Source organism: Marmota monax, unplaced genomic scaffold (assembly GCF_021218885.2).
Source record: "Marmota monax isolate L192 unplaced genomic scaffold, Marmota_monax_Labrador192_F-V1.1 WCK01_AAM20220418_F8-fsc00088, whole genome shotgun sequence".
Classification (NCBI taxonomy): Eukaryota; Metazoa; Chordata; class Mammalia; order Rodentia; family Sciuridae; genus Marmota; species Marmota monax.
The window spans coordinates 5,445,474-5,472,075 of record NW_026694492.1 but is presented as its reverse complement, the minus strand read 5'-3'; the positions used below and the strand labels follow the sequence as shown (position 1 = coordinate 5,472,075).

The window sequence follows — 26,602 nt, the reverse complement described above, 5'->3', positions numbered from 1 at the left end:
AAAATGAGCAAGCCAAAATCTAAACAATATGTATGGTATTAACTTTAACAGAAACTCCAAAACAAAATCACACATGTAATAAATCTATATTTTATTATATTTTATAACTAAGACATTCAGGGAAATGCTGTATTTCAAATTTTAGCATTATCTAACAAATTTGATATATTCTAAGACTAAATGCTTCTTAAAAACAGATGAATACTATGAACATTCCATTTGCATTTGTGTTCATATCAAAATCTGGATCATGTTACACTTAGAGATGTCTACCAAAAATGTTTAAAAGATAAAGTTCCGAAGTCAAACATCAAGAGTTCTAGATCCTACTTTCTCCTTCTGCCACTAATTCTGTAGTCTTTGATCACACCATCTTATTTCTAAGGCTTAGTTTTCTCATCAAGACTATAACTAATAAAAATTTTAAGTCAAAAAAATCAAATCAAAAAAAGGGATCTTAAGGGAGAAAATGTTGGTCATCTCTTGATGACTTTAATTTCAGGTATATTTCTTAGTTCTTTATAGAAATAATAAAATTGTACTTCAGTCAACAACAAAAATAATAACTAAAAAACATTAGACTGACAATCAGAAGACCTATATTCAATTTTTGGCTCTTCAATGTGATTTCAGCAAAATTCTCTCTGAAGTACTCATTTTCCCACAAGGAAGGATAATAACAGCTCCTCTCAGAAAGCTTTCATAAAGATGAAGATTTAGGGACCACAGATGAAATGCAACTAGCATAACACCCAGCACATGGCAGATGCTCAGTAAAGATTATTTTTTTAAAAAACAGATTTTGCTAGTTTACACCCTGCTTGCACATCTACTGGTTTCTTCCAGCACTATCACTTAACATTTAGTAAGGTTGGACTTTTCAACAGGTCAACATCTTTCATTCACTTTCTGCCACAACATAAAAGTACTGCTGAATAATGCAATTCAAATTATGGAAATTTACAGTGCAAATATGGCAATTTGTTCTGCATGATTTATTAGAAATATTACAAACTTTCATCTCAATACTAAAATAACTTTCAAATTAAGTTCTGATCTTAAAATAACAATAATTCATATATATTTTAGAGCAGCATTTCCCAAGTTTCCATTGTAAGCCTACATGGTGGTAGGTGTAGAATATTACAAGGAATAAAAAGTGACACAAAATCCAATGTGGCTTACACAACATGCAAACTAACAACTACCATCGTCTTAAGACATGAAAGCACAAAAGATGGATTCCCTAACCAAGATTTCAGGTGTCCAGGAAGGATTTCCCTAAGAAATAAATGGAATGAGATGACATCTTAAAGTAGTTTTGATTTGCATTTCTCTAATTGCTAGAGATGTTGAACATTTGTTCATATATTTGTTGATTGATTGTACATCATCTTCTGAGAAGTGTCTGTTCAGTTCGTTGGCCCATTTATTGATTGGGTTATTTGGGGTTTTTTTGGTGTTAAGATTTTTGACCCAGCTATCCTACTCCTCAGTGTATACTCAAAGGACTTAAAAACTGCATACTACAGGGACACAGCCACATCAATGTTTATAGCAGCACAATTCACAATAGCTAAACTGTGGAACTAACCTAGATGCCCTTCAGTCGATGAATGGATAAAGGAAGCACACAATGGAATATTATTCAATATTATTATTATTTAATTTAATAATATTATTAAAGCAGAATAAAATTATGGCATTTTCAGGTAAATGGGTAGAGTTAAAGAATATAATGCTAAGTGAAGTTCGCCAATCCCAAAAAACCAAATGCCAGATGTTTTCTCTTATATAAGGATGCTGATTTATAATAGGGTTGGGGCCAGGGAGCATGGGAGGATTAGACAAACTTTAGATAGGGAAAGAGGTAGGAGAGGAAGGAGGGACATGGGGGTAGAAAAGACAGTAGAATGAGATAGACATCATCACCCTAAGTACATGTATGAAGACACGAATGGTGTGACTATAATTGATGTACAACCAGAAATATGAAAAATTGTGTTCTATATTTGTAATCTGAAATGTAATGCATTTTGTTGTCATATAAAACAAATTAGAATAAATGAGTAAATAAATAAACAAAATGGGAAGTCTAAAAAAAGAAATGAATGGAATGAGGGCTGGAGTTGTGGCTCAGTGGTAGAGCACTTACCTGGAAAGTGTGAGGCCCTGGGTTCTATACTCAGCACCACATGATAAATAAATTAAAAGAAAGATCCATTAAAAAAAAAGAAAGAAAGAAATGAATAGAATGAGTAGAAATGAATCAAGGAAGAAGCTCAAGGAATCATATGTTGAAAGCCCCAGAGTTAAGATTTCTATTCCTTCTTGACAAAAAATAGTAGGGCTCACAATAGGAATGAACAGGCAGAATGAGGAGAGAAGAACCCACAGGGCAGTGTCTTATTTATGCATCAGAACATAACGTGCAGGCTAAGCCAGTTTAAAGAGGCTGGATTTTACCTGACTTCTCACTACTTAATTCCAGCCTCTCTGTTTAAGAGCTCTCTCCCATATTGCTCTTTAAGCTTCTTAAGAACAAGAACTACAATCTATATATTCACAACCATATGATTCTTAACATAGTGTCAGCCATATAGGATGTCTTTAATAAATATATTATAAAGTTTGTTGGTGAGAATGAGAACAATAATATGAACATGAAAATAATTTCAGAGATACAACAGACTTGGTGTTTAACACATCAGGTTGATAAGGATGCAATATGAGTTTTGATACAGGTTTTATACAATGGTACTCTCAGAATCAAAGAAAAGAAAAAGTATTTTTAAATACTAACAACTCTAAGTAAAAAAATGGGTGGGTACTATGATCATGATACTAATTCCCATAGAAGTCCTCAATAAATTCAGATTCTAATACCTGAATTTACCTTAATACTAAGATAAATTATTCTATACTTAACCAGAATTTACTAACTATAAGGTTTGTGAAAGGTGAGAATACCACAAAGATTCATATTGATTTTCAACTAAGCCAAATTGTGATATTTAATGGTCCAATAAGTATATATGTAAACAGAGTAGTAATATGTTGTTTTTAAGACAGTATAAAGCTTAGGTTAACGCAAAATTGCTGAGACACCAGATATAATGCTACTGTAATAAGCCTGGGTGCAGAATGATAAGAAGCTTAACTAAAATGATGAGAGCTAAGACAGTAAAAGAAAAAATAAGACATAAAGAAAGAACAATAAATTCCAGGGGCTGATGAAGTATGTAAGGTCACGGACAAGAATGAGCCTTCCAAGATGAGTGAGAAGAGAAAGGAGGGAAGCAGAAGCAGAAAGAGAAAGGAGAGTGAGAATGGAAGGAGGCAAGAGTCTCAAAGAAATTATACCTTAGAAAATCTGGTCCCAACATGGCACAAGAGATCTCAATAACAAGTGTCCCATGTGACTGGCAGGAATGCAATTAGCCTTTGCCAAACCAGTCATTTCAAAAGTTTATGAGATGGGTCAGTGCTGTTTTGCTTTTGTTTTTTATGTTTAATTGTTTGAAAAAGAAAGCCTTTTGTAGTTGGAATAAAAAAAAAATCCAGTTTCCCAATCTCGAATGGAGAAAAGTATAGCTCATTTCCATCCTGCAGACTTTTATTCAGGTGGTATTTAGGATTTAGGTCCATTAGAATCTCTTTTGAGCTCACACAGCAAACTGCTGCCAGAGTTCAGAGGTGCATACAGATCGTCTGATTCCTAAAATGAAAATCTCCTCACTAGTCCACATTGTCTTTGTTTGCCACAAAATTCCATTTACAAGAAATTTCATTATCCTGGCAATCTGGTTAATCAAGAATTTACCAAAACACATTGCTCACTGAAATATAAGTGGAACTGTAGTGCTTACAGTATAAAGTCACATGCTGGCTGGAATCAGTGGCACTTGAGAGAGGGAAGAGAATCTGGGGCAAGAGTTGTTGGAGGGGAGGGAAATGAAACACATCCTTCTTCAGGAATGAAGGACTTACCACCCACCTAGGAAGAGAGCTCCTGGCATATAGGTATGGGTCATCAGCACCCACAATGAATCGATGGCCTCAGCCAACCAGAGATGACTTGCCCAAGCTCTTGCCCCTTCCTCAGGACACATCCCACATCCAAGGACTGATGCAGAAATACAAAGGCCCAGTCTCCTCACCAATTCAGGATATCTCTGAAGGCTCATTCTACATTCAGAACTGCCCCTAGGGTCAACTGAGATTTCTTTGAAACTTATAAAAACACAACTTTCACCCTGGGCCAAACCTGCTTCCTTTCTCTGAGTGTTGATCCCAAGAGAACTCCCTATTAAACCAAGTACTAATCTCCATCTCAGAATCTACTTACTCACCCATGAACCTAAACTGTGAAAATAAATACTGGAGCTCTTTTAGTGCAAGAGTGTTCATTACATTATCTTTTCTATTTTTGTGTGTTTAAGGATTCTATAATTCTTCATAGATAGAAAGATAGATAGATAGATAGATAGAAGATAGACATAATACCTTTATTGTATTTTGTTTTATTTTTAAACCCAGTGCCTCACGCATGCTAGGCAGTGCTCTATCACTAAGCCACAACCCCAGCCCCCTATAATTCTTAAAAGACACATAGAAAAGAACCTCAACATCCATCAATGAGGAATGAATTAAATAAATTATGGTAAAGTTCTACAATGGAATACTGCCATATAAGACAATCTCCAAAACACAGTGGGTATGCGTGCATGCACACACACACACACACACACACACACACATTCAGATGTATGCCCATGCCCGAGTGCACACTTCAAATAATTCTGAATAACATCAAACATAAAACAGTAATGAGGACCATCTCTGAAGAGGGAGAATAGAAGGAAGGATCTGGGTTGAATGAAGTCTTAATTTCCAAGATGAATTCTTGGATCCTGTTGGTTTTTCCCCTGCCTTTGTGTTTTCTATTAAAATGCAGTTAATAAAGTGGCCCTGATTCACCAGGTTCCTTTATTCTGTTTTAAAATTATACACATGGCCACAACGTAGAGTCTTCTTTTTTTGTTTTTCATTTTCTGTTTTTGGCAGTGCAGATGGAATTCAAGGCCTTGGGCATGCGAGACAAGTGCTCTATTCTGAGCTACACCCCCCACCATAAGGTTTTCAAAATATATTTAACTTTAGCAAGAATTATCTTAGGTCTATAATCTTTGCAAAGGCTAGCCCCTCTGCTGTGGGGACCCTGGCAAACCCCACGGCAAGCCCCTGTGCTGTGGATGCTTTGACAAATCCCATGTCCAGCGCTGGTGTTGTGTGTACCCCTGGTGAACCCAGGGCTTCACTACTCCAGCGACCATATTTTTTTAAAATACTTATTTTTTAGTTGGACACAATAGTTTTTTATTTTGTTTATTTGTATATGGTGCTGAGGATCGAACCTAAGGCCTTGAACATGCTAGGCGAGCACTCTACCGCTGAGCCACAACCCCAGCCCATCCAGCGACCATATTTTTATTCCACCTTCCAAAGGTTTAATTCAAAATACTTATCATCCCGTGTGTAGTTATCTGTTTACAAATTCATCTGTTTCACCAGCCTGTGTTCCTCCAGGATAAAATATAAGGCCAGAGTCTTTGTTATTTAATTATCAAGCAAACTGCATTCCACCAGAATATGAGGTAATTATAGCACCTCAAAATTTTTATTGACTTAAAAGGGTCAATATGTATTATTTATTGAATGAACAAACAGAAAAGAAGAGTACCTAACATTTATTAAGCTCCCACTGTGCGCCAAGAACTATATTAAAGGTTTAACATACATTTTTAGTTTAATTCTTTAGAGGAAAAATCATCTCCTCTTGTTTGCTAAACCTAATCCCCCCAAGACTCTGTCAAGGCTCTTATTCCCTTAATCATGCTTTCATTATCATTTCAATCCATTTCTATTAAGTGAGTCTTTGTCTTTCAAAAATATTGACATCTCATTTTTGTCCAACACACTTGCACCTGTTATTTGCCTTCGCTTGCTCCTGCTCATGGATAATTCATTCTCTAGTACAATGCACATCTTGAAACTTGTGATCTTTAACCTAGTGCTTCCATTTCTTTACCACAGAAAGCCTCCCATGCTCTAGAGTTCCTACCCTCAAACAGACATCATTTAAGGACACTCAAGATACACCACTACATGAAGAGATCAACGGTTTCTCTGTAATGATACTTACTCCAGGACAGAGTTTTCCAACATTGTAGAGACCCTATGCCTTACAGAAGAAGTGAGGAAAGAGGATGCTTTGCCCTTGACTATTAACATCTATTCTCCCCACATTCACTCATCTTTTGTGGCCTAGGCAGGTGCTAATTTGACTCTGGTGATTATCTGTGCATCCTGAACACTCTTTTTTTTTTTTTTTTTCTGATTCAGTGTAATTTCCCAATTATCCTCCTCTTATTTTTTCAGTTTTCTTCACTACATACATGAATGCCTAAAAATCGTTAAGAAAAATTCAAAACAAAGATCTTTTACTCTGATCTGTCCTTACGTTTGTTTTTTTTTCCAGTTGTGCCATTTAAAAAAGCATAAAACAAACTTTACTTTTTTCCGACTCCCCTCTCCCATATTTTTACTGAGAAATCTCAACTATACAAAGTGTGCAAAGAATAGTATAAAGATTATTCAACAAATATATTTTCATATTTCCCTTGTCAATGTGAACATCTACATATATGCTTTGTAGACAGACATGCATGTGGATATTTATACACACATGTATATACGGACATTTGATTTACTTATTTATTTTCACTGAATCATTTGAAAATAACCAACAAATAGCATGACAATTCACCCCTAAATACTTTAAATGCAGAACTTAAGAACAGGGCATTCTCCTTCAAAAACACAATACAAGTGTCACAGTCCCCATCATCAACACTATAATAATTCTCTAAGAGCATCTACAATTGAGTCTGTATTCAAATTCCTTAGATTATCTACAAAATATCTTTTCTAACTTTTTTTCCCAGACCTTTAAATTCTCAGGTTTTAGGTACTTGTTGGTTGTTATAAACTTGATGTCTGTGTCCTCCCAAAATTCATACTTTGAAGCCTAACCCCAATATGACTGTAGTTGGAGACAGGAGGTTATAAGGTTAAATGGGTCAAAAGGGCAGCACTCTAAGGTGATAGGGCCAGGGCTCTTATAAGAGAAAAAGACACAAGAGGTCTCTAGCTCCCCACCATCATAGGACACAGTAAGAAGGCAGTCATCTGCAAGCCAAGAGAACAGCCCTCACCAGGAAAAAAAAAAAAAAAAAAAAACTTTATATGGGACTTCAGCCTCAGAACTATGAGAAAATAAACTGTTGTTTAAGCCATACATTCTATGGCATTTTGTTATGGAAGCCCAAACACACTAAAACAGTTGTTATGTCCCTTTAGTTCCAGAAAAAAACTATTTATTTATTCATACCAGGAGGTGCTTAACCACTGAGGAACATCCCCAGTGCTTTTTATTTTTGAGACATGCCTCCCGAAATTGCTGAGGATGGCTTTGAGCTTGCAATCCTCCTGCCTCAGCCTTCTAAGTCACTGGGATTACAGGTGTGTGCCACCACGCCTGCCTTTAATATTAGCTTTAAAAAAGAATACAAAGCCAAATGCTTGTCCAATCTTCCAAATTTTAGACTTTTCTGACTTTTTATGATGATCATCTGTTTTTCTTATAAACTGAAAATTGAATGTAAAGGCTTCATTAAGCCTAAGTCAACATTCTAGCAAGAACACTCCACAGGTGATACACGCTTCGCACTGTATCACCACGGGAAGCATATAATGTCACACTGCCCTAATATCAGTGATGCCAGCTTGACCATTGTTTAAGTAGTGGCTATCAGATATTTCCACTGTAACTCAGTGTTTTTCCCTTTGAAACTATCAATAACCTAAGGAGTAATATTCTGATAAGATTATTCTGTTACACAATATCCCACATGATATTGGTATCTCATATGATTTCTAAAATCTACAAAATACTTAAGATTATATTTAAAAAATCCAGTGTCAGATCAATGTTAATTTTTCCACATTGTTTTTCAAACTTTCAAATGCAAAGTAAGATATATTTCTATCCTAAGTTCATAGCATTTTCATGGGAATATCGATATTTTCCCAGTCTGTGTACTTCCTCTGCACCAGGCAGGCCCCTGTGACTTGTGAAAAAAAACAAACTCAAACCCTCTCCCACGAGTAGGCCTCAATTACCCTCTTACCACTGGGGAATAAGAGAAGCAGAGACTAAACAAAATAGCTACATGTTCTTGCCACAGCAGCAATGAAGGAAGAAAAGCTTGCAAAGCTTTATTCAAATGGTCAGAGAGCATTCCAACATCATTTGTCAAAACAACATGTCCAAGTCAAGATCACAGTATGATGTGATAAAGGAAGTGGTCATTAAGATTACTAATTTTTGTTTTGCTCATGCATTTGGCACCAATTTATTGAAGATTTGGTGAAAAAAAAAACTGAAACGATAATGAAGACTTTGTTTATTACAGTGCAATGAGTTAGACCATAAAACATGCTGTCTCATTCAGCTTTTTGTTGCTGTGACCAAAATACCTAACAAGGACAACTTAGAAGAAGAAAGTTTATTTTGGATGACAGTTTCAGAGTTCAATCCCTGGTCCACCAATTCCATTGCTCTGGGCCCAAGATGAGGCAGAAGGGCATGGTGGAGGAGCAATGCTCACCTCATAGCAGCTTGCAAGCAGAGAGAGAGGAAGGGGAAGGGACCTCAGGAAACATGCACCTTTCTGGGCCATGTCCCTAGTGACCTACTTTCACCTGCCTACATTACTACCCAGTCAGCCCACTCAAACTAGGATGGACTTATTCAGTTACAGCTCTCGCAATCCAATCATTTCCCCTCTGAATGTTCCTGCATTAACACAGGAGCTTCAGAGGGACACCTCACATTTAAACCATAACACAGTTATGGTACTGAAGAAATTACAGTATTCAGCTGCTTACTTGAAGAAAGAAGGGTTTCTGGAATTAAACAGTTGTCAGGGACACAACCTTCTGAACACTTAAGCAGCTAAAATGGATTATACTTTCTTATTTGGGTGGCAAATAATACATTCTCAATGAACCTGACACTTTAGAACTGCTTTGTTAAAGGAAGTTCCAGTATTCAGTTTCAGAAGAACATGTGGAATGAGCAGATGGTAACAGGAGACTACACTTATTTCTTATCGCTAAAACAGCCCCGAGCACATAAGTTACAGGATTTGAAGAACTGCAGAGCTAGCTGGTCAAAAATAAATCACAATTTTCAAAGTGATTCATAGATTTTGAGACATAAAAATCATGTTTTAAACTTCTGCAGCTGCCATTAGGATGTCTGAGCTCTTCCACTTAAGCTCTATCCATTACCAATCGACAAGGATTTCAACAGTTATTAAGCTCAAAGTAAACTATGCCTTCCAAGACTTTATTGAGGACACAATCAACTGTGACTTTCTCCTGCGACCCACCTCTCATTTCACCTGCACCTCCAAACATTTCTCTTCTTTTCCCCTCACACAAAATTCTACACTGGACAGTGAAATGTCTGTGTATAAACTGAATTAAACTACCTAAAAGAAGAAGAAACAAACATGATTTCCCAAACTAGAAATTGAACTCTCAAAATTAATCAGGGGAACAGTAAAATATGCTAGGTAAAGTGTGAAGGTTTGAGAGTCACACTAAGGAAGGACCCAGCTCTCCCATTTACTGGCTGTAAATTTTGAAGAAATATATAATCTCTCCCAGTTAAGAGTGTTCTTATTTATAGCATTACCTATGTCCCTATATTCTATAGAAAAGTGTTCTAGGTACCTCACAAACTGTTCTTGACAGGTCATCAATAATCTCCCCATTGCTAAACCAAGTGTCAATTCCTAATCTTCATATTCTTGGAATCATCAGCAGCATTTAGCAAACTTTATACTTCCTCCTTGAAATACTTCTTTACTTGGCCTCCAAGTCTTCATACTTTCCTGACTTTTCTTCTACTTCACTGGCTTTATTTTTCTTCTTCCTCTTTTTTTTTTTTTAAACTTTAAATGTTAACATACCCAGAGCTGAGTTAGTCCTTGCACTCCTTTCCCCCAGTAACATTCCTTCCCTCACTGATCTCAAGTCTTTCAGCTTTAAAGACCATCTACACATTGACAATTTCCCAACTTCTCCCTTAGGGCTCTCTTCTGAACTTCAAACTCACATATCCAGCTCCCAACCAACATAACCTAATAAGATTCTCCAACTTGACGACAGGTCCAAAAGTGAACCCCTGTTTTCTTGCCCAAAGAGTGTGTTCTCCTACAGTCTTTCCCACCTCAGTTAATAATAGCAACTCTGTTTTTATAGCTACCTACCAAGGCCAAAATCCTACAATCATCTTTAATTCCTCTCTCATACACACATTTCACATTCCAATCCCTCAACAAATGCTACTGGCTATACCTCAAAGTGTATTCAGAATCCAAAGCCTCCTCAACACCCTCACTACAACCACTCTATTCAGAACCACCAGCACCTCCCATCCTAGTACCCTGCAGTCTCAACACAGTAGGTGAAGTGATGCTAATGTAAAAAAAAAAAAAAAAATACATTGTGATCACATCTCAAATTCTTTCTTAGCTTCTCATCTAAAGCTGAATAAAAGCCACCTACATAACAACCTATGCTTCGTAAGTGAGCTGGCTGTCCTCCTCCTTGATTATTATTTTCCACATGCTCTGATTCCTTGATGTTCCTCAAAGACACCAAGGAGGATCTCACTTCAGAACAATGAACCCTAGATTTCCTCATGGCACATTCATTCACCTACTTCACGTCTCTGCTATAACATCACCTTTTTGGTGAAGCTTTCCCTATCAGGATCAAATCCACTACCCAAACAAGCACTTCAACCATTTAACACACCACGTTTTATTTATTTATCACCTGTCTCTCCTGCTATAACATAAGCACATGAAGGTGAAATTTTGCATTTTCTCTACTGCATTACCAGTGCCTAAAACTTCCGCCATATCAGACACATTCAAATACTTGTTGAAGACATGAACTAATACATGATATATGTTTGCCTTGTTTTAAAAAAGAATTGTACGCAAGCAGGTAACGCTTGTAATACCAGCTACCCTGAGGCAAGACGATTTCAAGTCCAAGGCCAACCTGCACAACTTATGGAGACCCTTTCTCAAAACAAAAAATAAAAAGGACCGGGAATGTCACTCGGTGGTAAAGCACCCTAAGTTCGATCCCCAGTACCACAAAAACAAATAAATAAAGCATATCTTGATTTTACATGCAAAGTATATCTTGAGTTTATAGAACTGTCCCATCAAATAATTTCTCTATGATAATCTCATCGATCATTATAGGTCTCCTTAATCAAATTCCTTTTAACATACTACTTGGTTTTTCCCCCAGCTACGAGTTTTGTCTACCTTCTTTACCTTTTCTATTCTGTATGTGACATATAACCAATAAAACAGATCTTAGGACCTATGAAGTAAATAAGCTGACATAATTAAGCACAGTTAATGAATTTCAAAACTGTTTCTTAAAGTAAATAGAGTCATAATTCATTTACATGAAGTTTTCAGTCCCACAAGTGGTGGTTTATTTGTTTCTTTTTGAAATAGTTAGGAAAAAAAGATCCTTTAAGGAAGGTAGCCAAATAAATAAACTTAAATACAAGAACAGAAGGTAACTAGCTCATTCTATCATTCTGTTATCACTGACATATACTATCAACATTCAGAGAGAAATATGCATGCATAAAATATCTTCAGTGAGAGTGAAGAGCCATAAATTACAACTGCTAGGCTGAATGGAGATAATCGTTTAAAAGTCATATGTTTTGGAAATTTTCTATTCCAAAAGTGCCCAGGAATAAGCCCCACGTTTTAGAAATTTTTCTGCCCTGAACTAACCACTGCCCTAAAATTTTATTGTTCCATCATTTTATGGCTCCCACTAACCAAAGCAACCATGAGCCAAAAACCCCTGCAATTTCATTAAACATCACTAACACATTGAAGTTAACATACCCAGATTTAAATAAGATTAGAAATCTAATCTTACTTAAGAGTTAATATGAATATAATATACATACATACATTCTTTAATAGAAGGAAATAAAAACTCCACTTGGACCCTTAGGATTTACTGAATGTAATAATGATGCAGGTTTTTTCCTTTCAAAGAAGTATTTTTGGTTCAGCCATTTAGCTTTAAGTACAAGGTATAGATCAAGAAAAATGAACCATCTATATGGAATTCAAATTCTAATTTAATATTATATTATAGGATATATAAGTGGAAACATAAGTAGTATTCTTATGCATGGCAGAATTTCACTATGTCATCCTTCCTCTTATTTGATTCAGCCCATGATATTGGTCTGCACATTTGTAAAGTGTTGATTCTTTATAAAGTACTACAATTAAATGGACAAATAGGAACAAAATCTATAAACCACACTAGCTCCATACTCTAACCACTGAGTTTATGTGTCCCAACAAACAAACAATAAATATTATATTGAGATGTAATAGATAAGGTCGGGGTGCAGTGGGGTTGGGAGGACAGCCATAGCTCAGTGGTAGAGCACTTGCCTGGCATGCTCAAGGCCCTGGGTTTGATCCCCAGCACCACAAAGAGGAGAAAGGATGGGGGAGATGTAAAATGGATAATCAGGAATAAACACACTTCATAGTTCTAGGTCTAACTTTGCAACTTTTAAAATTACTTCAAGATCCATACTATATTAGTTAGGATAACAGTCCACCAGACCATTACTACATATCTAATAGAACAGCTAAAATTAAAAAAAAAAATAGTGACAATTACTAAATGCTGGTAAGGATGCCAAGAGACTGAATATTTCATGTACTGCTGTTTAAAAAGTAAAATGGTACAGCCTGTCTGGGAAACACTTTAGCAGTTTCTTCAAACACTAAACATACAGTTATCATACCATCCAGCAATCATATTGCTGGGCATTTATCCCAGAAAAAGAGAAAAGTTATGTCCCTACAAAAAAAAACTGTACAAAAATATTCTTAGCAGCCTTATTTGCAATAGCCACAAATGGGAAACAGCACAGATGTTCAGGTGAATGCTTAAACTATGGAGCATACATACTGTGGAATACTATTCAACAATTCTAAAAAGAAAGAACTATGGATACATGCAACATTTTGGATGCATCTCAAGAATTGTTTCATTCAACAATTTGTCAATTAATTAGAAAAGATTACATGTGATAAGGTTCCATTTATTTATCAGACCTGTAATAACAAAATTATAAAGACAGAATACTGATTAGTAATCACTAGACTAGAAAGGGGTAACACAAAGGAGATCTTTGTGGAAATGGAATAGTTCTCTATCTTGATTGTGGCAGTGGTTACAAAAACCTACACAGATAAAATAGCACAGAACTGTACATAGGCCTTGAACAACCATCAATTTCTTGGTTTTGATACTGTACCTATAGTTACATAAAATGTAACCACTGAAGAAAGTTGAATGAAATTATATAAAATGTAACCATCAGGGAAAACCAGATCTTTTCACTATTTTTGAAACTTCCTGTGAATCTATATCACCATAAAGCTAAAGTAAAATAAATGGAAAGAATTATTAATATAGAGGAAAAATATACTATAAAGCAACAGCGTGGTATTAGAGCAAGAGCAGTCAAACAGAAGGAGGAGGATCCAGTGTTCGGGGTACACGTGAGAACTCAACACAGTGAACACAGTACCACTACCTATGGGAAAAGGAGAAGCCCACTAGGAAACATTCTACGGAAAAGAAACTGAATCACAAACTTGTGACCTGTGGAAAGACAGACTCCCGATGCATTAAAAATCTGTAAGTTTAAAAGAAAACTGTGAAGTTAGTGAAAAATAACACAGGAGACTAACTCTGTAATAGAACTGAGGGGAAACTTCTGAAACAAAACCTCTAAAATATAAACCATATGGGGAAGAAGTTTTTTGTCAAAATTGAAGATGTCTGGGGCTGGGGCTGTAGCTCAGTGGCAGAGCACTTGCCCAGCATGAGTGAGGCATTGGGTTTGATCCTCGGCACCACATAAAAATAAACAAATGAAATAAAGGTATGCTGTCCATCTACAACTGCAAAAAAAATTTCTTTAAATATTGAAGATGCCTGTTCAATGAAAGGTATACTTTAAAAAGATTATCAACAAATTGCTTATTGGCAACAAATATACTTGTAATATTTAAAGGATTATCATCTAAGAAATACCAGGACTTCTGCAAATCAAGAAAGGTCTCCGGTTTGAGAGACCTTTGGTTTGGACAGGGTTTGAGTGTATTCCCCAAGAGTTCCCGTGTTGAAATTTAATCCCTATGTGATGTATTTAGGGAGAGGAAATTTAATCTCATAATAATGTTTAGAGGTGGGACCTTCAGGAGGTGATGAAGAATACATAATGTCATCAGAATACAGCCCCCAGGACTGAAAATCAGTGGCCTTATGAGAACAGGGAGACAAACCAGAAGATACCTACATACACATGTGTGCATTTCCTGTCTCTGGCCACGTGATGCCTTGCACTGCCCCAGGACAGAGCCAGAGAGAAGGTTATCACCATACCTGTGGTGATAGTACACACCAATAATCCCAGCAACTCCGGAGGCTGTGGCCGAAGGATCACAATCATGAGTCCACCTAAGCAATTTAGCAAGACCTTGCCTCACATGAAAAAATAAAAGGGGCTGGGATGTAGTTCAGTGATAAGAGTGCCCATGGGTTCAATCCTCAGTATTGAAAAGAAAACAAAAAAACAAAAAAAAAAAAAAGTGGTGGTTATCACTAGGTGCATCCCCTCAAACTTGCACCTCCATGAGCCAAAATAAAACTCTGTGCTACAACTCATCCAATCTGTGGTACTATGCTAACTCAACAGAAAATAAACTCACTCAAACTAAAATGTTAAAATAAAAATAGGTAAAAGGAAGAAAAGGCAATTTTACAAAAGAAAAAACCCCAAAAGGTAAATTGTACATGAAGAAATGCTCAAGGGCTGGGGTTGTGGCTCAGAGGTAGAGCACTTGCCTACTATGCATGAGGCACGGGGTTCAATCCTCAGCACCACATAAAAATAAAAAATAAAAGATAAATAAAATAAAATAAAAATAAATTGGAGTGGCAACCCTCTATTGGGACTACTCTAAAAAAAAAAGAAATGCTCAAATTTATTACTAATAGCGGAACGTCATTTTAAATCACATTTTGTTTTCTATCTATTATTCTGGAAAAATTAAGGCACTGTATAACATCAAATATTGGAGGGGATATAAAGATAGAGAGATCTGCATGAAGTACCTAGGAGTAGAGACAACTAAAGTTTGTTCTGGAACATAATCTGGCAGTGCTTCAATTAAATACACGAATGTTGTATTATCAATAATCACATTCCTAGATGTATGTCTCAAAGATATCATCACAGAAATCTAAGTGATATATTTATCACAGTATTGTATTCATCACTGTGCTAGGAAAATGAAGGCAATGTGAGCATCCACAAATAGGCAAATGAATGGAAGTAGATGTACATTCTGAAATACTGTGCAGCAGAGAAGCAATGGACAACAATTCAAATAGGTCTTTAAAACACAACGGGAAAAGAAAGAAATTAATATGCTATATAGCAGGACATCATCTGTATAATTTCTTTTTTAGTTGTAGTTGGACACAATACCTTCATTTTATTTATTTTTATGTGGTGCTGAGGATTGAACCCAGGGCCTCACACTTGCTAGGCGAGTGCTCTACTGCTGAGCCACAACCCCAGCCCCTCATCTGTATAAATTTAAAATGTGGATACCAAAGTCACACACATTTAATCACACAAACAGAAGAATGCATGTCACACACATTAGAATGGTTGCCACTGGTGGATGAGCAAGAGAACGGAGTGAGATTTGGAAATAAAAGTCATTGCATGATTAAAAAAAAAAAAAAAAAAGAGGAGAGGACTTAAACAGCCCAGTGATGATGACTGAATTGAATAAGACTAACTCAATTCCTTGCATCTGAGGTTCAAAACAGTCTTTAAGGACTCTCTTCTATACCTAAATATTATCCTATTCTTCTCAAGATATGCATGCAAAAAACAGACCACTATTTCAAAAGTTTTCAGTGCTAAACTTATTACATGAAGAAACCACCCGATTTCCTTGAATTTCAAAATAAAACATCCAATATAAAAGAAAATTGTTAGATACAAGAGTCACTACCCCCAAATTTAAGTTCCCACAGTGATACTCAAACAAGTAAAAACCAATCCCCAACCTAAAGTAACTAAGATCTGCTATTTTGGATGAAATAGGACATCTTTAATTCTTCAAAATAAGACATTTTCGATAGATTATTTTCATTTTTGAGCTGCCATCCACCTCCCCACTATCACAAGTTTTCTTATAAAGCAAAAAGATCCCAATTTTTATGTAACAAAATGTCAAAAATAGTTCCATTTCTTTCATACAACAGGAGATTCTTGCCATCTTGTCCACACTATCCCAAGAAACAAACATTAGGAAAGGTTAGTTTGCCTTTTTGATTTCATGGCAAATGTCAGGGAGAAAGAATCTGTAGCTGTGACTGACTAAACCCGAAACTCAGCAGCATCAAGATGCCAATGCAGCCCACGGTGCAACTGAAGATGCCATAGTTTCACAGTATAAGAACAGGCAAATTCTGCATTGAACCTAACAGAGACACAGCAAGTGGGTCAAACACACAATAAAGTACAGAACAAAAGATACAATATGATTTTTAAATCGAAACAAAGGTAGTGGTGACTCCAAACATAGCTTCAAAACGCGAGGACCCATTAGTAAGTGAAGTTGCAGATATCCTCTCAGACCAGCTCCTAGGGCAAAGGAATAGGAACAGGCAAGTGGCATCTAAAAGGTGAAACTAACAGACGCCTCAGTACCGCCGGCAAGGGCAAACTAAAGAGCAGTACCAACAGGTAAAGGCAGATCATTTGTACCCCAGAAGCAAACACATTACCTGAAAGCACTGTCAATAACCATCCATGATCATCACTATCACCGCATCCCATTTAGATTGTCCCTGGAGGCAAAGTAGTTGCATCTCAAAACCAAAGCCACTGTCACAAGCGCATATGTCACTCACCAGGCATGGGGCCCCACAGACCCCTGGCGGGACCCCCCACGATCCTGATAAAGGCTCCTGGCCGCGGGCCTGAACCTACAGACTAAGCACCCAACAGAGCTTTCAGCAGCAGCGATCTGACAGCTGGCGCCGCCCGGGTTGAGGCGGGCTTGTGACCCTTGACCCTCGACAGTGCGGGCAAACCGCGTGCGGGGGTTTACCCGGGAGAGGCTCCCAGCCCTCCTACCTGTCACAGCTTCATCACATGCCGCGATGTGGTCTGTCAGATCAATCAGCCGTGGGAGCCCCAACAAGAGAGGACAAGGCGAGGGCGTATCTAAGGAGAAGCTGGGGTGCGCAAATCCAAGTGGGAAATCCTCAGGAGCTGCAAGCGCCGGCGGATCGCCCTCTCCCCACTGAGGTTGCAAGGTGCCGCTGCCGCCGCCGCCGCAGTAAATCAGCTGACACCAGGCTCAACTGCCGTGACTTTCGCTGCAACTGTCGCAAAAATGAGGGGGAGGGAAGTGCTCACCATTTCCCAACAAGCCGTGCCTAAGTCAGCGCGTAGGAGCCGGCCTGTTACCGTGGAGACCGGAAGGCGGCGCGAGGGTCAGCTGTGAGCTAGGAGCTAACTGCCGCCATGATGGTTGTGGGAAGGCTGCTCTAGGCTGTCCTCTCGCCTCCCACTGCTCGTTGGGAGGACCGAGCTGAGAGGAGGCTGAGTGGCAACTCTAGGTCTTCCCTGGGGCCCGGATATTGAGAGTTTGTTCTTGCTCCACTACGACTCAGTTCAGAGGGCTGGGAAATGTTACTCTTTTCCTGTGGGCTTCAGAACTTGGCTGTTGCCCACGAGGCAGAAGGAACTCTCCTTTGCAACTAGAGGAAGCCCGACCTTGTGCAACACTCTTTTAGAGAATAGGGAATGAATATATGTTTTCTGTGTGAACTACTTAGTGGAGCATGAAGTCTGCAGTCTGGCATGTGTTTGGATCTCACTTCCTCCACTGCACATTGTTAGTGTCATCTTGAGCGAGTTGCTTCTCTGCATTCTCTTTTCATTTTTCCCACTTACAAAACTAGGATAATAACCTCGTGAATCTATAGGGAATTAAAGGAGTTCAATGTATGTTAATGACACTGTGCTTCTCTATCTTCCTCCCAAATATTGACTGGTTGATTGAATGAATGAATGGATGACAGCCAAGTTGAAAACTAGTGGCATGCTGGTGACCAATGGTCAATTCCGTTTGTTGTTGTTGTTGTTTTAAAGAGAGAGAGAGAGAGAGAGAGAGAGAGAGAGAGAAGAAGGAAAGAAAGAAAGAAAGAAGGAAGAGATTCAGTATATGGTTTTTGATGGTGTCATTGTTGTTTGTTTTGTTTTGTTGTCTGTATACGCTTACTAGTGGATTTATGGGATAAGTAAGAATCCTATTGCAGTCCTCAAAAGGTCCTGTATATATGAATCACCTTAGGATCTTGTTATGGTAAGTTTCTGATTCAGTAGGTCTGAGGTGGGTTCTGGGATTCTGCACTTCCAACAAGCTCCCAGGTGATATCCCTCGCTGCCACTCCTGGGATCACACTTTAACTTGCAAAATCCTATTGGATACAGGGCCTGGAGAATGGAACTAGGGGACCAGAGCAGGAACAATCACAGGTAGTTTTTTTAGTAATTTGCCAAAGGGTGCTGACTGTTGCTTTGGTCAAAAGGCTTTCAGTCAAATTCCAGACCAGCCTGGGCAACTTAGTGAGACCCTGTCTCAAAATAAAAAATAAAAAGGGCTGGGGATGTAGCTTAGTGGTAGGGTGCACCTGGGTTCAGTCCCCAATGCTGAGGGAAAAAAGTTTCCTGTTACAGTTTGTTATTTCAGCTAATGGCAAATCGTCCCTCCCCTTTCCCCCCAGGCAGACAGCTTCTCCCCAAAAACACATTAGAGCCCCATCGGTGTCCTGGGTGTCATAACCCTTGTTCCTTCACCAGACCATTTAGCATCTAACTTCTGCACTGTACTTTAGGTCTTAGGTATCCTTTTTCTTATATGCTGCTTCTGTTTATTTCTAGAGACCAAATCTGCTGCCATACTGTTGACCTGGGAAGTTAATAAAGTACTTGAAAATCAATAATTCTGAAGTTGTCTTGTGCTGAAAATTGGAATTCTGTGATTTTCTTCTGCTTTTGACTAAATGCTTTACAACCATTTAGTTGTAGGAGAAAAAATGATGTTAAATAGAATAAGTTAATTCCTAAGCCCGCTGGCTTCAGTACACACATTTCCTCTATTGTTTTGATGAGTACATTTATAACATTAAGTTCATAATCCTCCATAATTTAAAGATTAATGAAAAGTTTTTGTATTATTATCACTCTGATCCTTCTCTACCAAGTTTACAAAACTTATCACCACCACCTATATTTATATAAAATCTAATGAGCTACAGGGCTAACATAAATATTCATATATTAATGACTAAAACATTTCTGGTTCAGAAAAATTACACATACAAATACATACATGAGTTTTAAATATAACCTTCCTGAAAAATAAGATTTGTATATTCAGTAAGCTGATCCTGAATATATTTATTTGGATAAAACATTTATTCTTCTCAATCCAGAGGGATTATATAAAAATCTTACTGAGAAAACAAAAATCTGGCGTATTCGGAATCAGGCCCTGCTTCTCTCTGAGACTCAGGAGGTAGGGAATTTCCTAAACATTGGGAAGCATATTGGATGCTGGGCAGCTAAAAAGAATGACAAACGTCCACCAAGATGTATAAGCTATACTACGCTACAGTACGAAAAATGCACAAGTAAGGAATAGGGAAGAAAGGTGATGAAATACTCCTAGGTGGGAGTAAGGAAGTGTAATCACATTAGATTTTATGAAGGTCTAGAAAAATGGAAATGATTTAGGATAGGATAAACTGGTAAAAGAAGAAATCTTTGGCACCAATATTGAAATGTAACACATGGCTATAAATGCTCAACAATTAAATTTGAGGGTAGTACAGGGAATGAAGTAGACATATGGGAAAATGTAGATCTAGGGTCTAGCTATTTCCACCCTGTGGGGGACTCCTCTAACAGGCAACCTTTGCCTTGATGCTCTTTTGGGTTGGTAGGGACTTTATCAGGTTGGGCCCAGACCCAATAATAATTTAAAAAGTGATTTAAGCTTTTTGTACTTTATTCCAAAGACACTAAAAAAAATTGGATAATTTCAACCAATATATAGAGCAATACTTTTCCTAATAATGTTATATTCATTTTTGATTGCTTTATAATAAATTGCCACAATCTCAGTGACTTACAGCTACACAAATTTATTGCCTCCACTTCCAAGAAAAAGAGTTCAGGCACAACTCCTGTCCTCATGCTTTCACAAGGGTACCACCACAGTCTCATCTGGAGACTTAACTGGAGAAGAATCTAATTCCAAACTCATACTGTCTCCTTCTCTTCCTTGTTGCTAAGTGACTAAGGTCTCTGGCTTCTTACTGACAAATCAGCTGGAAGTGGCCATCAGGTCCTGGAGGCCACAGTTCCTTAACACATGACCTTATCAAAAGCCTTCTTGCAACATGGCAGCTTACTTCTTCAAAGCCAGCAAGGAGAATGAAGTGAACCCAAGAAAGAAGGAGTCATACTGACATAGGTACAGATAGCGATATGGATATATAAACGTACATATAGATAGTAACCTAAATAAGAGAGGGGCAGCCTGGTAGCTCTGCCATATTCTACTGGTAAGCAAGCAATAGGTTTCACCTACTCTCCAGAAGAGAGGTTCATACAAAGATGTGACTTATTGGGGTCAGGGGTATGTCATCTTACGGTATGCCTGCCACAAATATTAATTTGGCAGCAATGTACCATGTAAGTTAAATGGGAAACACAGGGGGGTAAGGAGGAAAGGGAGATATTGTTTTGTCATTTTTAAAAAAAAATTTTAATATTTATATTTCAGTTTTTCGGTGGACACAACATCTTTATTTTATTTGTATGTGGTGCTGAGGATCTAACCCAGCGTCCCGCGCATGGCAGGCGAACGTGTTACCACTTGAGCCACATCCCCAGCCCCTATTGTCGTTGTCATTTTAACCAAAAATGTATAGTTGTCACTGAAAGAGAACAATAAATAGAACCCATAAGGTAAGGGATAGGGCTTTGATCACACTAGAGGCATTAAATAAAATGCAGGAATCACTTTGTCTTTAGAATTTAGTAGCAAATCACCCTACAACACACCAAGCCTTTCTGGACTTCTTGGGTTCCAAATTAGCTCTCCCAAAGGCAGAGACTTGTTCCTCCACTTATAAATTTCAAAAAAGAGAGGTGATCACATGGCCCAGCAATGTGACAATGATCTCATTGTTACTGTCATTTTCTGATTATTTCACAATGCTGTTCTTTTTCTTCCTCATCTAGACTGTAATTAATTTGCTGTGCCCCAAAGTGCTTCACACTTTGCTAATAGTATCTTTTTCTTAGGTTATCCATTCTCCTAAAAGTCACATCAGTTAGGGGCTCATGCTCTCTCTGAGAGTCCTCACACTTTATCACGTTGCAGTAGAGGAGTTTAACAAATGTTCTTTGTGTGATTTTTGTGTAATTTAAACTCCCTTGTGTAATTAAGAGCTTCCCTTTGAACTTTCTCACATGATGTGAAAATCCACTGGTAAGACTTCTCTTTTTCTCCCTATCTCATGACTTCTACTGAATCAAACCATTTCTTTCCAAGTAACATGTTGCCTTTTTCTAGAAATATCTCTAGTTGCTCCATATTCAGGCCTTCTTTGTAGAAGGAGGGAAGATTGGGGGTGCTAAAAGTCCTAGCCAAAGAAAATTTGGAATTACCTCAACAAACTTCCAGGATCTGCAAGGGGAAATTAGGATAGTAAAGGAGGTGATGAGTGTCCATCACCAATGCAGCAACAGGGGCTTGAGACCGTCCTATTCACCCTGCTCTTCAAGGTTTCCCTTCAGGAAGAGAGAACCTGTAGAACCCTGGAAGAGCTACATCCCAAATCTGTATGGAGAAGGGGATCCACACAGTGCAGACAGAGGATCATGGGAAACACAGAGATGCACTATCCAGATTCCCAGTCAAGGAAGAGCCACTTCCCACCTACTTTGGTCACTGTTCTTTCTTTGGTGTTGCCTCAGCTGGTCACCTTACTTTGAGAAGCAGGTTAATGAATAAATGAAGCAAGAGAAGGTGGCCAGAGGCATGCTTCTCCTGGGGAACCCTGGTCAATATGCAAGGGAAGAGTATTAAGGCTTATTGGCTCTTTCTGTCCCAAGAAGGAGTCTTTTTATAAACAATCTGCCCTGGAGCACACTCTTGGGTTAGTGGAGTCTGCCATAGCCTCTCTCTGATCAATCCTGCTTCTCCCTCTTTCCTCTCGGGTTGTTATTCCCCAATAAACCTTCTGGACTCATCATTGCATCTCAGAGTCTGCTTCCCAAGTTGTTCCATGGAGCAATCTTAACAACTGATAAATCTGCAGTCTTCGTTGTACTTCCTTTTGCAACCTTTCTTTCAGTTTCATTTTTTTCACCTAAAAAACTGGACAAAAGTAAAGACTAAACAAAATTTTAATGAAAGAGAGATTTAAGAGGCATAAGAAAGGAAAGAGACATGAGATACCTCATTTAGATATTGATTCAAATAAGTTACAAAGTAAATCAGGAGAAAGACAGGAAATTTTAACACTAATATAAATATAAAATGTAATAATATAAAATAAGTTTTTAAAATATATTAGATGTAGTAATGGCATTTTGATTATGATTTTTAAAAAGGATCCCTTCTACACATGCTGGTTGAAATACTTACGGATGAAATTATATGATGCTTGGCATTTATGCCACAGTAATATGAGGTAAAGTGGATAGTGACAATAGCATGTTAACTTTACTTCCATCTTCATAAAATTTTTATTTTACTTTGCTTATCCTAAATGTAATTCACGAAGATGAAATGGGTTACTTATTCAACACCAATAGACAATCTGCTTAGGCACTGCTTAGGCACTATGCAGGAAATACAAAAACCTGGTTCTTGTGGCCAATTTGCTCACATTTTGGTGGGGACATAGATACAACCACCATTGTGAGAACTGATTATCTTGGAACTTTCTGCCAGTTGTGGGTGTGATCCTCCTACTTCCCTTCCAATATTAATATTCTGAATTTGGGTAGGAAATATTGTTTTTAACATTGTGTAAATAATCACTTCTTATTGTAGAAAAGCCATTAAGATAAAATTTTATTTTTATTGAATTTCTTCAGTATCTAGCCTTTGGACGTATAGATAAGTAACTTAAGAATGGACTGAATGATGAGGGGGTGTGTGCACATATGCACACACAAGGATTTGCTCCAAGACAAGCCTGAGAGAGGGCTTTGAACATAATAAAAATCTTTACTAAGATTTTAATCATTTCTTTTGCTGTCAGTCTTTTCTAGCTAGACAATAACTGTGCTGCTGCCACAAGCAAAAACTGCTCTCCAAGTGAAACATGGATTGTTAGTTATGTAGAGATTTTACTTCTAAAGAGTTAATTTCAACAATAGACTAAATTTTGTGCCCCCATTCATATGTTAAAAATCTACCCCACAATGTGATGCCATTTGGGTGTGAGGTGTTTGGGAGGTACCCAAATGGCATCATGAGGAACTCTCATCATGGAATTAGAAAAGACCAGAGAAAGCTTGCTTTTCCTCTCTTTCTTCCCATCATGGGAGGATAAAAGAAGATAGTCATCTGCGAAACAGCAACAGAGCCACATGCTGGATCTGCTAGTCCTCAGTTCAGCAAGAAATATATGTTTGGTTTTTAAGCACCAGGTCTAAGATATTCTGTTACAACAGTGGGAACTGGCTAAGGCAAATCCAGAACATACTCTTAAAAAATTCACAGAAGCCAGGTGCAGTGATACACGCCTTTAACTTGGGAGCTGAGGCAAGAGGATTGCAAGTTGGAGGCTCAGCAACTAAGCAAGACATTGTCTCAAAATAAAAAAGAGCTGGTGATGTAGCTCAGTGTTAGAGTCTGTAAACAAGTCAAAATAACACCTGGCATTTTGCCAGGGGAATGTTAGAGTTCGTAAACAAGTCTGGATGGTGCCTGGCAAAATGCCAGAGGGAGTGGTTTGAGAAGTAACAAAAGCAAGCCATTAAGTGTGGAGATTCCTGATTGGTTGGCTGATGTATCTAGTTTATGCTAATTAGATAAGCTCTGTGGAATGTATAAATACTGCTCCTGTCCTGCAATAAACGGCTGCCACTCCTGCTGTATCAACATACACAAGTTATTGGTCACACCCCCCCCCCCCCTTATTTTGCTGCAGCCAGCCCGACTGCGGCAGCTCAGTTAAAGCTCCCCTGGATTTTAATCCTCACTGCAAAAAATTAAAATAAATAAAATTATACATTTTATTGCAGAGGTTGAAGTGTTCTGAAATATATTTCTAAATATTTGGGCTTCCTAATAGAAACTCCAGTTTAATGACTTTTTCACCTCAGATACAAATTTCAGAAGAAACACTCTTTTATATATCTGGGAAATACCTTACTTGACTCTTGAAATTGTCAGTGAGCTTCTGTAGTATGTTCCAAGAGGAGACAGATGATAATCCTAAAAACTGCACTCTAATGTCCTGCTCTTAACCCCAACCACAGAAAATTGGCACAATATCTGAATCAGGGAGAGGAAGAGGCCAGTTGAGGTTTTGTTCTAATTAGATGTAGCAGGACAATGGAGATTCAGGGTCAAAATAAAATTGAATGACAGAAAACAAAGTACTATTTCTTGTACTCATGATTTTGAGAACTGATACTCTTATTATGCTTACTGGTCATTCATTTATTCAACCAGTATTTTGGACCTATTATGTACATAAGACTATAGGAGAGAGATACATGTACAACATATCTCACTTAGCACAGTGAACCCATGGTAATAATGAACTGATAGAAGGCCTTGCTCTAGTGACTGGCTGAACCTGATAAGAATGGGTGACTTTGCAGCAAATTATATTCTTGATAAGTCGAGAAGACAGTCAGGAGTCACTTCTTTGAAGTGAAGTCATTAATGCTTTTCTTTCCTATGTTTCTCTAAAACATGTTCCTTCATAGGCTTTCTCCACTCATTCCAGCAGGAAATCATCTCTCCTTTTTTGGAGCTGCTATGGTACATTATCTATACTTTTGCTATGGCACTTATTTTAACTAGCTTTTGTTAAAGTTTCTGGTCTTTCTTTCAATACTCCTATGAAGAAGGTTGTTTCAAAGTATTTTCACGATACCATGTATATAGTAAGTGCATTGAAAATGTTATGTGTATGGTAGACAAATTACTACCAAATGTTCCCCAAAATATAGACTTCTTGCATCAGTACCCTGGGCGATTATTAAAATGCAGAGTCCCGGATCAACTCCAGTTCTAATGAATTGGAATCTCTAGGTATGCAACTGGGAACCTACATTTTAGTGAACTGACAAGAATATGAATTTCAGGATATTGCGTTTATGGTAAAGTGTGGGAATGCAAATAGGTTTCAGCTACAATGTTGACTCTGGTAGTGGATCCACTGAATGTATTCTGAGTCTGAAGCAAGATTCCATGGGAAATTTGGCTTCAAAGATCCACCAGGGACAAGCCAAGGGAACGGGGAGGGGCCAGTTTATGTGCAGCACATTTGGCACCTCTGAATGTTACTCTCGGGAATGGGGAAAGTGTTCCACATCTGTCTAAGAATAATCACAAGCCATCTTTGCAGAGGTTTTTGAGTCTTCAAGATTTTTCTATAATTTTCATGGAAATTTCAGGAAATGGAATTTTCAGGGTGGCATACAAGAATTTCAAAGAAAAATATTAACTGGGGGAAAATTCCACTCACTAAATGTTTATTTTTATTTAATGATATTAAACAGTAATTAAGTGAAATGGGGAGCCTAATTAACTGTGAATATCATTTTTGCTTTGCTACTCAGATTATCTTTGTAGAATTCTTTTGTAGGTCTTTTTTGCTTTTGTTGTTGCAGCTGTCCCTTCTTTTTATTATTATACATGTGCTTTATAATTATTGAAGAAACTTAGAAAATATAGACAAGAAAAAAAACATTTAGAACAGCATTACCTCAGAATAACATCTGCTAAATGTTTCCATGCACATACATAGTCCGTCTCTATATAATGCTGAGTGACACCCAGAGAAAGCTACACAACTACTTAATTATATAACTCTGAATCAATTGCACACATATCTGAATGTCAACCTTTTCATTAATGAAGTAAGGATAACAACCACCATTCTGCTTGTATATTTGGATTGCTATGAAAAGCTTTCACCAGAATGTGCACTCAATATTCATCTTTAATTTCTGAGGATTCAG

General features: G+C 37.7%; 1 protein-coding gene across 3 annotated transcripts in view; it reads right to left on the bottom strand.

Annotated features, from left to right (window-relative positions):
* The window catches only part of Wdr7 (WD repeat domain 7), a 333,762-nt gene extending 316,071 nt beyond the window's left edge, over window positions 1–17,691 (bottom strand). The window contains exon 1 of one of the 3 annotated variants that reach the window (XM_046419459.2): window positions 17,444–17,691. The gene's annotated coding sequence lies outside the window, so the exon portion shown is untranslated. The remainder of the gene's footprint in view (window positions 1–17,443) is intronic. The other 2 variants (XM_046419460.2, XM_046419461.2) reach the window with 2 other exon arrangements.
* Between the last annotated feature and the right edge of the window lie 8,911 nt (window positions 17,692–26,602).